Source organism: Plenodomus lingam, assembly GCF_022343315.1.
Source record: "Plenodomus lingam strain CAN1 chromosome Unknown contig_12, whole genome shotgun sequence".
Taxonomy (NCBI): domain Eukaryota; kingdom Fungi; phylum Ascomycota; class Dothideomycetes; order Pleosporales; family Leptosphaeriaceae; genus Plenodomus; species Plenodomus lingam.
Window position 1 is genome coordinate 1043099 of NW_027093930.1, and position 13783 is coordinate 1056881.

The 13783-nt window shown below is 33.6% G+C and overlaps 2 non-coding genes across 2 annotated transcripts; both read right to left on the bottom strand.

The window, feature by feature from the left end:
• Positions 1-4110: 4110 nt before the first annotated feature.
• On the bottom strand, positions 4111-5907 carry IAQ61_001560. The gene has a single exon (XR_010715457.1). It is a non-coding gene; the product is annotated as an 18S ribosomal RNA (ribosomal RNA).
• A 6044-nt stretch (positions 5908-11951) lies between these two features.
• On the bottom strand, positions 11952-13748 carry IAQ61_001561. The gene has a single exon (XR_010715458.1). It is a non-coding gene; the product is annotated as an 18S ribosomal RNA (ribosomal RNA).
• Positions 13749-13783: the final 35 nt, after the last annotated feature.

Sequence of the window (13783 nt, forward strand, 5' to 3'; positions counted from 1 at the left end):
CCCCTAAAAAATAAAAAGTTATAGAACGCTCTTAAGTTATAGATCACTGCCTAAAAATCTGTATAGATTATCTTAAATCCTTTCTTAATCTTCCTATGCTATATATTAACTGCCTAAGGTACATACATATATAACCTGTTCTTTTGTATATTTTGCAAGGATTGCTCCTAGCTCTAGCCCTCTCTATCTTGCAATTACTATATAACTTGTTCGCTATAGCCCTCTTCCTTCTATTAATAGTAGCTATTTAGGCAGCAGTTTTGCAAATAAGGAGGGCATAATATCCTAATTTTAACTAAGCTAGTAACAGGCTTACGCTTAGTAGCTTGTAACAATAAGGCTACTTAACTACTTACACGACCTAGCTAGATAACTAAGTTATCTATAAAGGATTTAATCCTACGCACTATATAATTATAATACACTAGCTAACAACCCTAACTTTAATAGGGCTACTAACGCTAATCTAGTAAGGTTCTAGGCTAAAGGCCTATTTGTATCTAACTAGTGCAGGCAGAAATTACCCTATTCTAGCATAGATTCTAACTTAGAGGCGTTTAGCTATAATCTAGCAGATAGTAGCTTTACGGCAATACCTAGTTAGATAGCCGCAAAAACTAATTATCTAAAACCGCGGTTCCTCTTGTACTAAGTAGTATTACTATTAGGGCAAGGTTATTAGTAGGGTAAAACTAACCTATCTTACGATAGTCTAAACCTAGCTTATATTCCCTATTAGTAGGTAAATAATCTAACGCTTACTAAATTCTGCTTTAGTATAATAGGAAGAGCTAATATTAAAGGATTAAAAAGCAATATTGCTATAAACGCTTAGCTGCTATAAGCTAGTTATCCCTATAGTAACTTTTCTAGCACCTCTAGCCTTAAATTTTAAGGGACTAAAGGATTAATAGGCTACACTTTTATAGTTTGTATTCACACTAAAAATTAAAATTAAGGGGACTTTTACCCTTTTGCTCTACTAGAGATTTCTATTCTCTATAAGTCCCCCTTAGGACACCTACGTTATAGTTTAATAGATGTGCCACCCTAGCTAAACTCCCTACCTAATAATATCTTTAACCTAGATTAGCCTATAAAGGACCTTAAACGCTAGAAGTTAGGTAGTAAGGCCTAGCTCTGCTTTATTAAATAAGTAAAAAAACAATAAGGGTAGTAGTATTTTACTAGCGCTAAAGCTCCTACCTATTCTACACCCCCTATATCTTTTTATAATATTAAACTAGAGTTAAGCTTAATAGGGTCTTCTTTCCCTGCTAATTTAGCTAAGCCTGTTCCCTTAGCTGTGGTTTTGCTAGATAGTAGATAGGGATAGTAGGAATCTTATTAATCTATTTATGCGCGTTACTAATTAGATAATAAGGTATTTAGCTACCTTAAGAGAGTTATAGTTACTCCTACTATTTACCTGCGCTTAGATAAATCTCTTTGCTTTAATATTTAGAGCACTAGGTAGAAATTACATTATATTAATACTACTTTCTAGCTATTATAATGCTATATTTTAATTAGATAGTTAGATTCCCCTTATCTATACTAGTTCTAAGTTAGTTGTTAAATATACGCTAGATAGCTAAAACCTGCTAAGGGTGTCTGCACCCTAGCGCTAAGAGGCGCCTACCTTACAGTTAGTGCCCTTCTACGCTAGAGGCTTCTCCCTAAGGCCTAATGTACCTAACCCTTAGAGCTAATCCTTTTCCTAAAGTTATAGATCTATTTTGCTAACTTCCCTTATCTATATTATTCTATTAACTAGAGGCTTTTTACCTTAGAGACCTGCTATAGTTATAAGTATAACCTAGCGTAAAAACTATTTCTTTAAGTAGATTTTTAAGGCTTGTTAGGAGCGTACTAAATACTGCAAAAGTGCAGCGCTCTTCTAGCTATTAAACCCTAGCTCTAGATAAACTAATTTTAGGGTAATAGACTATTAAGAAGAAAAGAGAACTCTTCTTAGGGCTCCTGCTAAGGTCTCTGCTCTTAGTTGCGTTGCTGCAGAGAATCTATATCTAGGTGCTAGAATATTAACTAGCTTCCCTTTTAAGGGCGCGGCGCAAGCACTAATATTAAAATAGAATTACCCTATCTCTTAGGATTAACTAACCTGTGTCTAACTGCTATTTACATAGAACCTTTCCCTACTTTAGTCCTTAAAGTTCTTATTTAAGTATTTACTACTACTACTAAGATCTACACTAGAGGCTATTCTACCTAGGGTTACCCCTAAGGCTTTGTTATAAGCCTCTACGCCTGCCTACTCGCTAGGGCTTAAATCTTGCCCTAGCGGCGGGGTATGGGTAACACGCTTAAGCGCTATCTATTTTTAGGGCTAGTTTATTTAGTAGGTAAGTTGTTACACACTCCTTAGCAGATTCTAACTTCTATAGCTACTATCCTGCTATCTAGATAAACTAACACCTTTTGTAGTGTCTAATAAGCGTGTATTCTAGCACCTTAACCCTATATTTAGTTTATCCTATATTACTAGTTCTACTTACTAAAAATAGCCTACTAGTAATAGTATATTTAAGTGTCTACGTTTAATTAAGTAATAAGGACTTCTTACATATTTAAAGTTTAAGAATAGGAAAAGGTTATTTTAACCCCTAGGCCTCTAATTATTCGCTTTACCTTATAAAACTAAATACGTTACTACTATCCTAAGGGAAACTTTAGTAGGAACTAGCTACTAGATAGTTTAATTAGTCTTTCGCCCCTATGCCTAAATTTAATAATTAATTTGCACGTTAGAACTGCTGCGAGCCTCTACTAGAGTTTTCTCTAGCTTTACCCTATTTAAGCATAGTTTACTATCTTTTAGGTCCTAATAGCTATACTCTTACTTAAATCCTTCTAAAGATATTAGGATTAGTTAATAGTGCACCCTAAAAGGGTTCCCACCTCTGTTTACTTTTATTACGCGTCTAGGCTTAACACCTAAACACTTGTATAGATATTAGACTCCTTAGTCTATATTTTAAGATAGGCCGCTTATAGCTATTACGCTAGTATCCTAGTAGATGCGCGGACCTTAGTCTAGGCTAGTTGCATATTATCTCCCCTATAAGGCCTCCCTAAAGGGAGGTACGTGATAGAGACCTTTATCTAACTACCTAAACTAATGCTAGCCTGCCTATAGAAGAGTGCACTAGATAAAAGCCTAGATAAGTAACTATAGGCAAGTCTAGCTGCAAGCGCTTCCCTTTTAATAATTTTACGTGCTATTTAACTCTCTTTCTAAAGTGCTTTTTATCTTATAATTACTCTACTTGTGCGCTATTAGTCTCTAGCTAGTATTTAGCTTTAGAAGAAATTTACCTCCTATTTAGAGCTATATTCCTAAATAACTTAACTTATTAAAGGGGCTTTATATAGCAAAGGCTAGCAACTACGTATAGGATTCTTACTCTCTATAACATCCTATTCTAAGGAACTTAGACTACTACTAACGCTAAAGCGCCCTCTGCAAATTATAACTTAGACCCTAATAGAGCTAGATTTTAAATTTAAGCTGTTGCCGCTTTACTTGCTGTTACTAGGGCAATCCCTATTAGTTTCTTTTCCTCCGCTTATTAATATGCTTAAGTTTAGTAGGTATCCCTACCTAATCTAAGGTTAAGAGCTTAAAAAGTATCTTAATAGATACTAACAACTATAACAAGAGGCGTAAAATATGCTGCGCTCTAGGCTAATATACTAGCTGCTAATTATTTTAAGGCGAGTCCTAAGTAGAATAAACACCTAATACTAAGCAGAGCTTAAGGGTATAAATAACGCTTAAACAGGCATGCCCTATAGAATACTAAGGGGCGCAATGTGCGTTTAAAGATTTAATAATTTACTAAATTCTATAATTTACACTACTTATTATATTTCACTACGTTCTTTATTAATGCTAGAACTAAGAGATCTATTATTAAAAGTTGTAATTTATTACATTATTACTAACGCTAACTATAATTATAAGTGGTTTTAGGGGATCTAATTAGTAGGTAAGCCTACTAAGGAAACAAATAGTACGCAAAAAACATAGGCAGAATTAAAGTAGACTACTACTACTAATTAAGGCGGCAGTGCTTTAAAAATAGGTAATAATCCTTCTGCAGGTTTACCTATAGAAACCTTGTTATAACTTTTACTTCCTTTAAATAACTAAGTTTAACAAACTTTCTAGCTTAGGGTAGTTATTACTAACCTCCCTAAGCTAGTCTAAAGGCCTTACTAAGCTATTTAATTAGTAGTAGCAATAGGCAGTGTGTATAAAGGGCAGGGACGTAATTAACGCATACTAATAACACGCGCTTACTAGGTATTCCTTGTTAAAGAGCAATAATTGTAATGCTCTATCCCTAGCACAATAGAGTTTAACAAGATTACCTAGACCTTTTAGTTAAGGTAAAGAATATATTAGCTCTGTTAGTGTAGCGCGCGTGTAGCCTAGAATATCTAAGGGTATTATAGACCTGTTATTGCCTTAAACTTCTATTAGCTTAAGCTAATAGTCCCTCTAAGAAGCTAGTAACTAGCTAAAGCTAGCCTAGCTATTTAGCAGGTTAAGGTCTTATTTGTTATCGCAATTAAGCAGACAAATTACTCTACTAACTAAGAATAGCTATGCACCACTACCTAAAAAATTAAGAAAGAGCTCTTAATCTATTAATCCTTATTTTATCTAGACCTAGTAAGTTTCCCCGTGTTAAGTTAAATTAAGCTGTAGGCTCCACGCCTAGTAGTGCCCTTCTGTTAATTTCTTTAAGTTTTAGCCTTGCGACCATACTCCCCCTAGAACCTAAAAACTTTAATTTCTTGTAAGGTGCTAAGCAAGTTAGAAAAAGAACATTACCTAATCCCTAGTTAGCATAGTTTATAGTTAAGACTACAATAGTATCTAATTGTCTTTAATCCCCTAACTTTTGTTTACTAATTAATAAAAATATCCTTAGTAAATGCTTTTGCAGTAGTTAGTCTTTAATAAATCTAAGAATTTCACCTCTAATAATTAAATACTAATACCCCTAACTATCCCTATTAATTATTACAGTAGTCCTAGAAACTAACAAAATAGGACTGCACGTCCTATTCTATTATTCTATGCTAACGTATTTAAGCAAAGGCCTGCTTTAAACACTCTAATTTTTTTAAAGTAAAAGTCCTAGTCCCTAACACGCCTAGTAAAGGGTATAAGGTTCTCTAGAAGGAAGGCCTAGCTAGACAAGTACATGCGGTAAGGTAGACCTGCTAGCTAGACCTAAGTTTTAACTACAAGCTTTTTAACTGCAACAACTTTAATATACGCTATTAGAGCTAGAATTACTATAGCTACTAGCACTAGACTTGCCCTCTAATTGTTCCTTATTAAGAGGTTTAAATTATACTTATTCTAATTACAAGACCTAAAAGAGCCCTATATTAGTATTTATTATTACTACCTCCCTGTGTTAGGATTAGGTAATTTGCGCGCCTGCTGCCTTCCTTAGATATAGTAGCTGTTTCTTAGGCTCTGTCTCTAGAATCAAACCCTAATTCCCTGTTACCTGTTAAAACTATAGTAAGCTAATACCTTACTATTAAAAGTTAATAGGGCAGAAATTTAAATAAACTGTCGCTAGCGTAAGGCTATGCAATCTGTAAAGTTATTATAAATTACTAAGAAGCCCTAAAGGGCGTTAGTTTTTTATCTAATAAATACACCCCTTCTAAAGTTAGGGTTTTTAGTATGTATTAGCTCTAGAATTACTACAGTTATCTAAGTAGTAAGGTACTATTAAATAAATAATAACTGATTTAATAAGCTATTCGCAGTTTTATAGTATAATTACTTATACTTAGATATGCATAGCTTAATCTTTAAGACAAGTATATAACTACTAGCAGAATTAACTAGGTAACAATCCTAATACCTAATACGCTAAAGCGCACAAGCACTACCCCTAAAAGGAGGTAGAAAGTACGTGATAAGAAATTATAGAAGCAATTCTAGCTACTAGCATAACAGCACACAAGGCACTAGTTACAACTAGCAACTAATTTAATTGCCCCTACTAAGTTTCTTAAGGAATAGTCTGCAACAAAGCCTAATAGGCGTTTCTGCATGTTTAAACTCGCCATATACATGCCTTAAGTAGAGAAAACCTACGCTTTACCACGCTTACTAGGAGCGGATACTAGGTAGGGCTATCCCCTAAGATCTATTAAATAGTTTAGCAGTGCTAGCTATCTATAGACCCTAAATTTTGCCTACTGCTAAAACTTTAATAGTAGGACTTTAGGTGCTAACCACAAAACTAGGCGCAATAGCAGGGTTGCTTTAGCATATAGGCCTAGGCCTGCCTAGTTAAGTAGAAGAGTAATCTCTAAGCCCTTAATTACCTACTAATTAGAGCAAATCTAAACTAGGTAGAAATCTAGGAAACAAGGCTAGCTATTATAAAACTAAAACTTTTAAATTTAGTCTAACTACTGCTAAAATAGGCGCAGAGCGCTAATAATAGGGAGTTATAGGGAGTATAGACGCAGACATAAGCAAAAATTGCCCCCTTAGTGCCTAATAACGCTAGTTTAACCGCCTAATCCAAGAACTACGCGTAGCAGATTTAACCTTAGTTAGTTAGTTAGGTATTTAGTATTTAAGAATCTATTTGCCCTCCTTATATATTATAGGAACAGGTTTTGGTTTAATTTTTGTATTGCAGGGTTAGTGTAGTAGAAAATAGCTTAGAGGTACACTTTTTTATATGTAAAACTATGTAGATATGCGCAGCCCTATACAAACTATAAACCTGTATTCGCTAGATAAGAGTAACTTAGAATTTTATTAGTAGTAGGTAAATATATAGATAAGGATATCTACTCTAATATCTATACTCTACTATAACTACTATATCTATATTAACTATAGATCTATTAGCTCTATCTATATCTACTTAATAGATAAGGCAAGAAATAGAGATAGTATAAAAGAAGAATATATAGGTATTATTTAATACTAGTAGGTTATAAAAGAAAGCATAGTAGGACTAGCTAGTAGAGAAAAGGTTTTATAAAATATAAGGATATACTTAACAGTAAAGAATAATAGATAATAGTATAATATAATAAGTATTATAAAAAGGATATAATAGCTACTAGTATAGAATAGTCTAAAGTTATAGAAAGGACTAAAGTAATAGAATAAATAAAAGGTATAGAACGCGCTAAAGTTATAGAATACTAACCCTAAAAAATAAAAAGTTATAGAACGCCCTAAAGTTATAGAACGCCCTAAAGTTATAGAACACTACCTCTAAAAAAGAAAAAGTTATAGAACACTCTAATATTATAGAACACTACCTCTAAAAAAGAAAAGTTATAGAACACTCTAATATTATAGAATACTAACCCTAAAAAATAAAAAGTTATAGAACACTCTAATATTATAGAACACTACCTCTAAAAAAGAAAAAGTTATAGAACACTCTAATATTATAGAATACTACACCTAAAAAATAAAAAGTTGTAGAACGCCCTAAAGTTATAGAACGCCCTAAAGTTATAGAACACTACCTCTAAAAAAGAAAAAGTTATAGAACACTCTAATATTATAGAATACTAACTCTAAAAAAGAAAAAGTTATAGAACGCCCTAAAGTTATAGAACACTACCCCTAAAAAATAAAAAGTTGTAGAACGCCCTAAAGTTATAGAACGCCCTAAGCTTATAGAATAGCCTACAGGATTTTTTTAAATATTAATAGAATACCCTAAAGGTTTAAATAATCTATAGTTATAGAATAGCCTAGAGGAATTTTTAAGTATAGAAGGCTATAAAGTTATAGAATAGTACCCCTAAAAAATAAAAAGTTATAGAACGCTCTTAAGTTATAGATCACTGCCTAAAAATCTATATAGATTATCTTAAATCCTTTCTTAATCTTCCTATGCTATATATTAACTGCCTAAGGTACGTACACATATAACCTGTTCTTTTGTATATTTTGCGAGGATTGCTCCTAGCTCTAGCCCTCTCTATCTTGCAATTACTATATAACTTGTTTGCTATAGCCCTCTTCCTTCTATTAATAGCAGCTATTTAGGCAGTAGTTTTGCAAATAAGGAGGGTATAATATCCTAATTTTAACTAAGCTAGCAATAGGCTTACGCTTAGTAGCTTGTAACAACAAGGCTACTTAACTACTTACACGACCTAGCTAGACAACTAAGTTATTTATAAAGGATTTAATCCTGCGCACTATACAATTGCAATACACTAGCTAATAACCCTAACTTTAATAGGGCTGCTAACGCCAATCTAGTAAGATTCTAGGCTAAAGGCCTATTTGTATCTAACTAGTGCAGGCAGAAATTACCCTATTCTAGTATAGATTCTAACTTAGAGGCGTTTAGCTATAATCTAGCAGATAGTAGCTTTGCAGCAATGCCTAGTTAGACAGCCACAAAAACTAATTATCTAAAACCGCAGTTCCTCTTGTACTAAGTAGTATTACTATTAGGGCAAGGTTATTAGTAGGGTAAAACTAACCTATCTTATAATAGTCTAAACCTAGCTTACGTTCCTTATTAGTGGGTAAATAATCTAACGCTTACTAAATTCTACTTTAGTATAATAGGAAGAGCTAATATTAAAGGATTAAAAAGCAATATTGCTATAAACGCTTAGCTGCCATAAGCTAGTTATCCCTATAGTAACTTTTCTAGCACCTCTAGCCTTAAATTTTAAGGGACTAAAGGATTAATAGGCCACACTTTTATAGTTTGTATTCACACTAAAAATTAAAATTAAGGGGACTTTTACCCTTTTACTCTACTAGAGATTTCTGTTCTCTATAAGTCCCCCTTAGGACACCTGCGTTATAGTTTAATAGATGTGCTGCCCTAGCTAAACTCCCTACCTAACAATATCTTTAACCTAGATTAGCCTATAAAGGACCTTAAACGCTAGACGTTAGGTAGTAAGGCCTAGCTCTACTTTATTAAATAAGTAAAAAAATAATAAGGGTAGTAGTATTTTACTAGCGCTAAAGCTCCTACCTATTCTACACCCCCTATATCTTTTTATAATGTTAAACTAGAGTTAAGCTTAATAGGGTCTTCTTTCCCCGCTAATTTAGCTAAGCCTGTTCCCTTAGCTATAGTTTTGCTAGATAGTAGATAGGGATAGTAGGAATCTTATTAATCTATTTATGCGCGTTACTAATTAGATAATAAGGTATTTAGCTACCTTAAGAGAGTTATAGTTACTCCTACTATTTACCTGCGCTTAGTTAAATCTCTTTGCTTTAATATTTAGAGCACTAGGTAGAAATTATATTATATTAATACTACTTTCTAGCTATTGCAATACTATATTTTAATTAGATAGTTAGATTCCCCTTATCTATACTAGTTCTAAGTTAGTTGTTAAACGTACGCTAGATAGCTAAAACCTACTAAGGGTGTCTGCACCCTAGCGCTAAGAGGCGCCTACCTTGCGGTTAGTGCCCTTCTGCGCTAGAGGCTTCTCCCTAAGGCCTAACGTACCTAACCCTTAGAGCTAATCCTTTTCCTAAAGTTACAGATCTATTTTACTAACTTCCCTTATCTATATTATTCTATTAACTAGAGGCTTTTTACCTTAGAGACCTGCTATAGTTATAAGTATAACCTAGCGTAAAAACTATTTCTTTAAGTGGATTTTTAAGGCTTATTAGAAGCGCACTAAATACTACAAAAGTGCAGCACTCTTCTAGCTATTAAACCCTAGCTCTAGATAAACTAATTTTAGGGTAACAGACTATTAAGAAGAAAAGAGAACTCTTCTTAGGGCTCCCGCTAAGGTCTCTGCTCTTAGTTGCGTTGCCGCGGAGAATCTATATCTAGGTGCTAGAATATTAACTAGCTTCCCTTTTAAGGGCGTGGCGCAAGTACTAATATTAAAACAGAATTACCCTATCTCTTAGGATTAACTAACCTGTGTCTAACTACTATTTATATAGAACCTTTCCCTACTTTAGTCCTTAAAGTTCTTATTTAAGTATTTACTACTACTACTAAGATCTGTACTAGAGGCTATTCTACCTAGGGTTACCCCTAAGGCTTTATTATAAGCCTCTACGCCTGCCTACTTGCTAGGGCTTAAATCTTGCCCTAGCGGCGGGGTATAGGTAACACGCTTAAGCGCCATCTATTTTTAGGGCTAGTTTATTTAGTAGGTAAGTTATTACACACTCCTTAGTAGATTCTAACTTCTATAGCTACTATCCTGCTGTCTAGATAAACTAACACCTTTTGTAGTGTCTAATAAGCGTGTATTCTAGCACCTTAACCCTGCGTTTAGTTTATCCTGTATTACTAGTTCTACTTACTAAAAATAGCCTACTAGTAATAGTATATTTAAGTATCTATATTTAATTAAGTAATAAGGACTTCTTACATATTTAAAGTTTAAGAATAGGTAAAGGTTATTTTAACCCCTAGGCCTCTAATTATTTGCTTTACCTTATAAAACTAAATACGTTACTACTATCCTAAGGGAAACTTTAGTAGGAACTAGCTACTAGATAGTTTAATTAGTCTTTTGCCCCTATGCCTAAATTTAATGATTAATTTGCACGTTAGAACTGCTGCGAGCCTCTACTAGAGTTTTCTCTAGCTTTACCCTATTTAAGCATAGTTTACTATCTTTTAGGTCCTAATAGCTATGCTCTTACTTAAATCCTTCTAAAGATATTAGGATTAGTTAATAGTGCACCCTAAAAGGGTTCCTACCTCTGTTTACTTTTATTACGCGTCTAGGCTTAATACCTAAATACTTGTATAGATGTTAGACTCCTTAGTCTATGTTTTAAGATAGGCCGCTTACAGCTATTACGCTAGCATCCTAGTAGATGCGCAGACCTTAGTCTAGGCTAGTTGCATGTTATCTCCCCTATAAGGCCTCCCTAAAGGGAGGTACGTGACAGAGACCTTTATCTAACTACCTAAACTAATGCTAGCCTACCTATAGAAGAGTGCACTAGATAAAAGCCTAGATAAGTAACTATAGGCAAGTCTAGCTGCAAGCGCTTCCCTTTTAATAATTTCACGTGCTATTTAACTCTCTTTCTAAAGTGCTTTTTATCTTTTAATTACTCTACTTGTGCGCTATTAGTCTCTAGCTAGTATTTAGCTTTAGAAGAAATTTACCTCCTATTTAGAGCTACATTCCTAAATAACTTAACTTGTTAAAGGGGCTTTATATAGCAAAGGCTAGTAACTACGTATAGGATTCTTACCCTCTATAACGTCCTGTTCTAAGGAACTTAGACTACTACTAACGCTAAAGCGCCCTCTGTAAATTATAACTTAGACCCTAAAAGAGCTAGATTTTAAATTTAAGCTATTGCCGCTTTACTTGCCGTTACTAGGGCAATCCCTATTAGTTTCTTTTCCTCCGCTTATTAATATGCTTAAGTTTAGTAGGTATCCCTACCTAATCTAAGGTTAAGAGCTTAAAAAGTATCTTAATAGATACTAACAACTATAACAAGAGGCGTAAAATATACTACGCTCTAGGCTAATATACTAGCTGCTAATTGTTTTAAGGCGAGTCCTAAGTAGAATAAACACCTAATACTAAGCAGAGCTTAAGGGTACAAATAACGCTTAAATAGGCATGCCCTATGGAATACTAAGGGGCGTAATGTGCGTTTAAAGATTTAATAATTTACTAAATTCTATAATTTACACTACTTATTATATTTTGCTGCGTTCTTTATTAATACTAGAACTAAGAGATCTATTATTAAAAGTTGTAATTTATTATATTATTACTAACGCTAACTGCAATTATAAGTGGTTTTAGGGGATCTAATTAGTAGGTAAGCCTACTAAGGAAACAAATAGTACGCAAAAAACATAGGCAGAATTAAAGTAGACTGCCGCTACTAATTAAGGCGGCAGTGCTTTAAAAATAGGTAATAATCCTTCCGCAGGTTTACCTATAGAAAGCTTGTTACAACTTTTACTTCCTCTAAATAACTAAGTTTAACAAACTTTCTAGCTTAGGGTAGTTATTACTAACCTCCCTAAGCTAGTCTAAAGGCCTTACTAAGCTATTTAATTAGTAGTAGCGACAGGTGGTGTATATAAAGGGTAGGGATGTAATTAACGTATACTAATAACACGCGCTTACTAGGTATTCCTTGTTAAAGAGTAATAATTGTAATGCTCTATCCCTAGCACAACAGAGTTTAACAAGATTACCTAGACCTTTTAGTTAAGGTAAAGAACTTATTAGCTCTATTAGTGTAGCGCGCGTGCGGCCTAGAATATCTAAAGGTATTATAGACCTGTTATTGCCTTAAACTTCTATTAGCTTAAGCTAATAGTCCCTCTAAGAAGCTAGTAACTAGCTAAAGCTAGCCTAGCTATTTAGCAGGTTAAGGTCTTATTTGTTATCGCAATTAAGCAGACAAATCACTCTACTAACTAAGAATAGCTATGCACTACTACCTAAAAAATTAAGAAAGAGCTCTTAATCTATTAATCCTTATTTTATCTAGACCTAGTAAGTTTCCCTGTGTTAAGTTAAATTAAGCCGCAGGCTCCACGCCTAGTGGTGCCCTTCTATTAATTTCTTTAAGTTTTAGCCTTGCGACTATACTCCCCCTAGAACCTAAAAACTTTAATTTCTTGTAAGGTGCTAAGCAAGTTAGAAAAAGAACATCGCCTAATCCCTAGTTAGCATAGTTTATAGTTAAGACTACGATAGTATCTAATTGTCTTTAATCCCCTAACTTTTGTTTACTAATTAATAAAAATATCCTTAGTAAATGCTTTTGCAGTAGTTAGTCTTTAATAAATCTAAGAATTTCACCTCTAATAATTAAATACTAATACCCCTAACTATCCCTATTAATTATTATAGTAGTCCTAGAAACTAACAAAATAGGACTGCACGTCCTATTCTATTATTCTATGCTAACGTATTTAAGCAAAGGCCTGCTTTAAACACTCTAATTTTTTTAAAGTAAAAGTCCTAGTCCCTAACACGCCTAGTAAAGGGCATAAGGTTCTCTAGAAGGAAGGCCTAGCTAGACAAGTACATGCGGTAAGGTAGACCTGCTAGCTAGACCTAAGTTTTAACTACAAGCTTTTTAACTGCAACAACTTTAATATACGCTATTAGAGCTAGAATTACTATGGCTACTAGCACTAGACTTGCCCTCTAATTGTTCCTTGTTAAGAGGTTTAAATTATACTTATTCTAATTACAAGACCTAAAAGAGCCCTATATTAGTATTTATTGTTACTACCTCCCTATGTTAGGATTAGGTAATTTGCGCGCCTGCTGCCTTCCTTAGATGTGGTAGCTGTTTCTTAGGCTCCCTCTCTAGAATTAAACCCTAATTCCCCGTTACCTATTAAAACTATAGTAAGCTAATACCTTACTATTAAAAGTTAATAGGGTAGAAATTTAAATAAACTATTACTAGCGTAAGGCTATGCAATCTATAAAGTTATTATAAATTACTAAGAAGCCCTAAAGGGCGTTAGTTTTTTATCTAATAAATACACCCCTTCTAAAGTTAGGGTTTTTAGCATATATTAGCTCTAGAATTACTATAGTTATCTAAGTAGTAAGGTACTATTAAATAAATAATAACTAATTTAATAAGCTATTCGCAGTTTTATAGTATAATTACTTATACTTAGATATACATAGCTTAATCTTTAAGACAAGTATATAACTACTAGTAGAATTAACTAGGTAATAATCCTAATACCTAATACGCTAAAGCGCACAA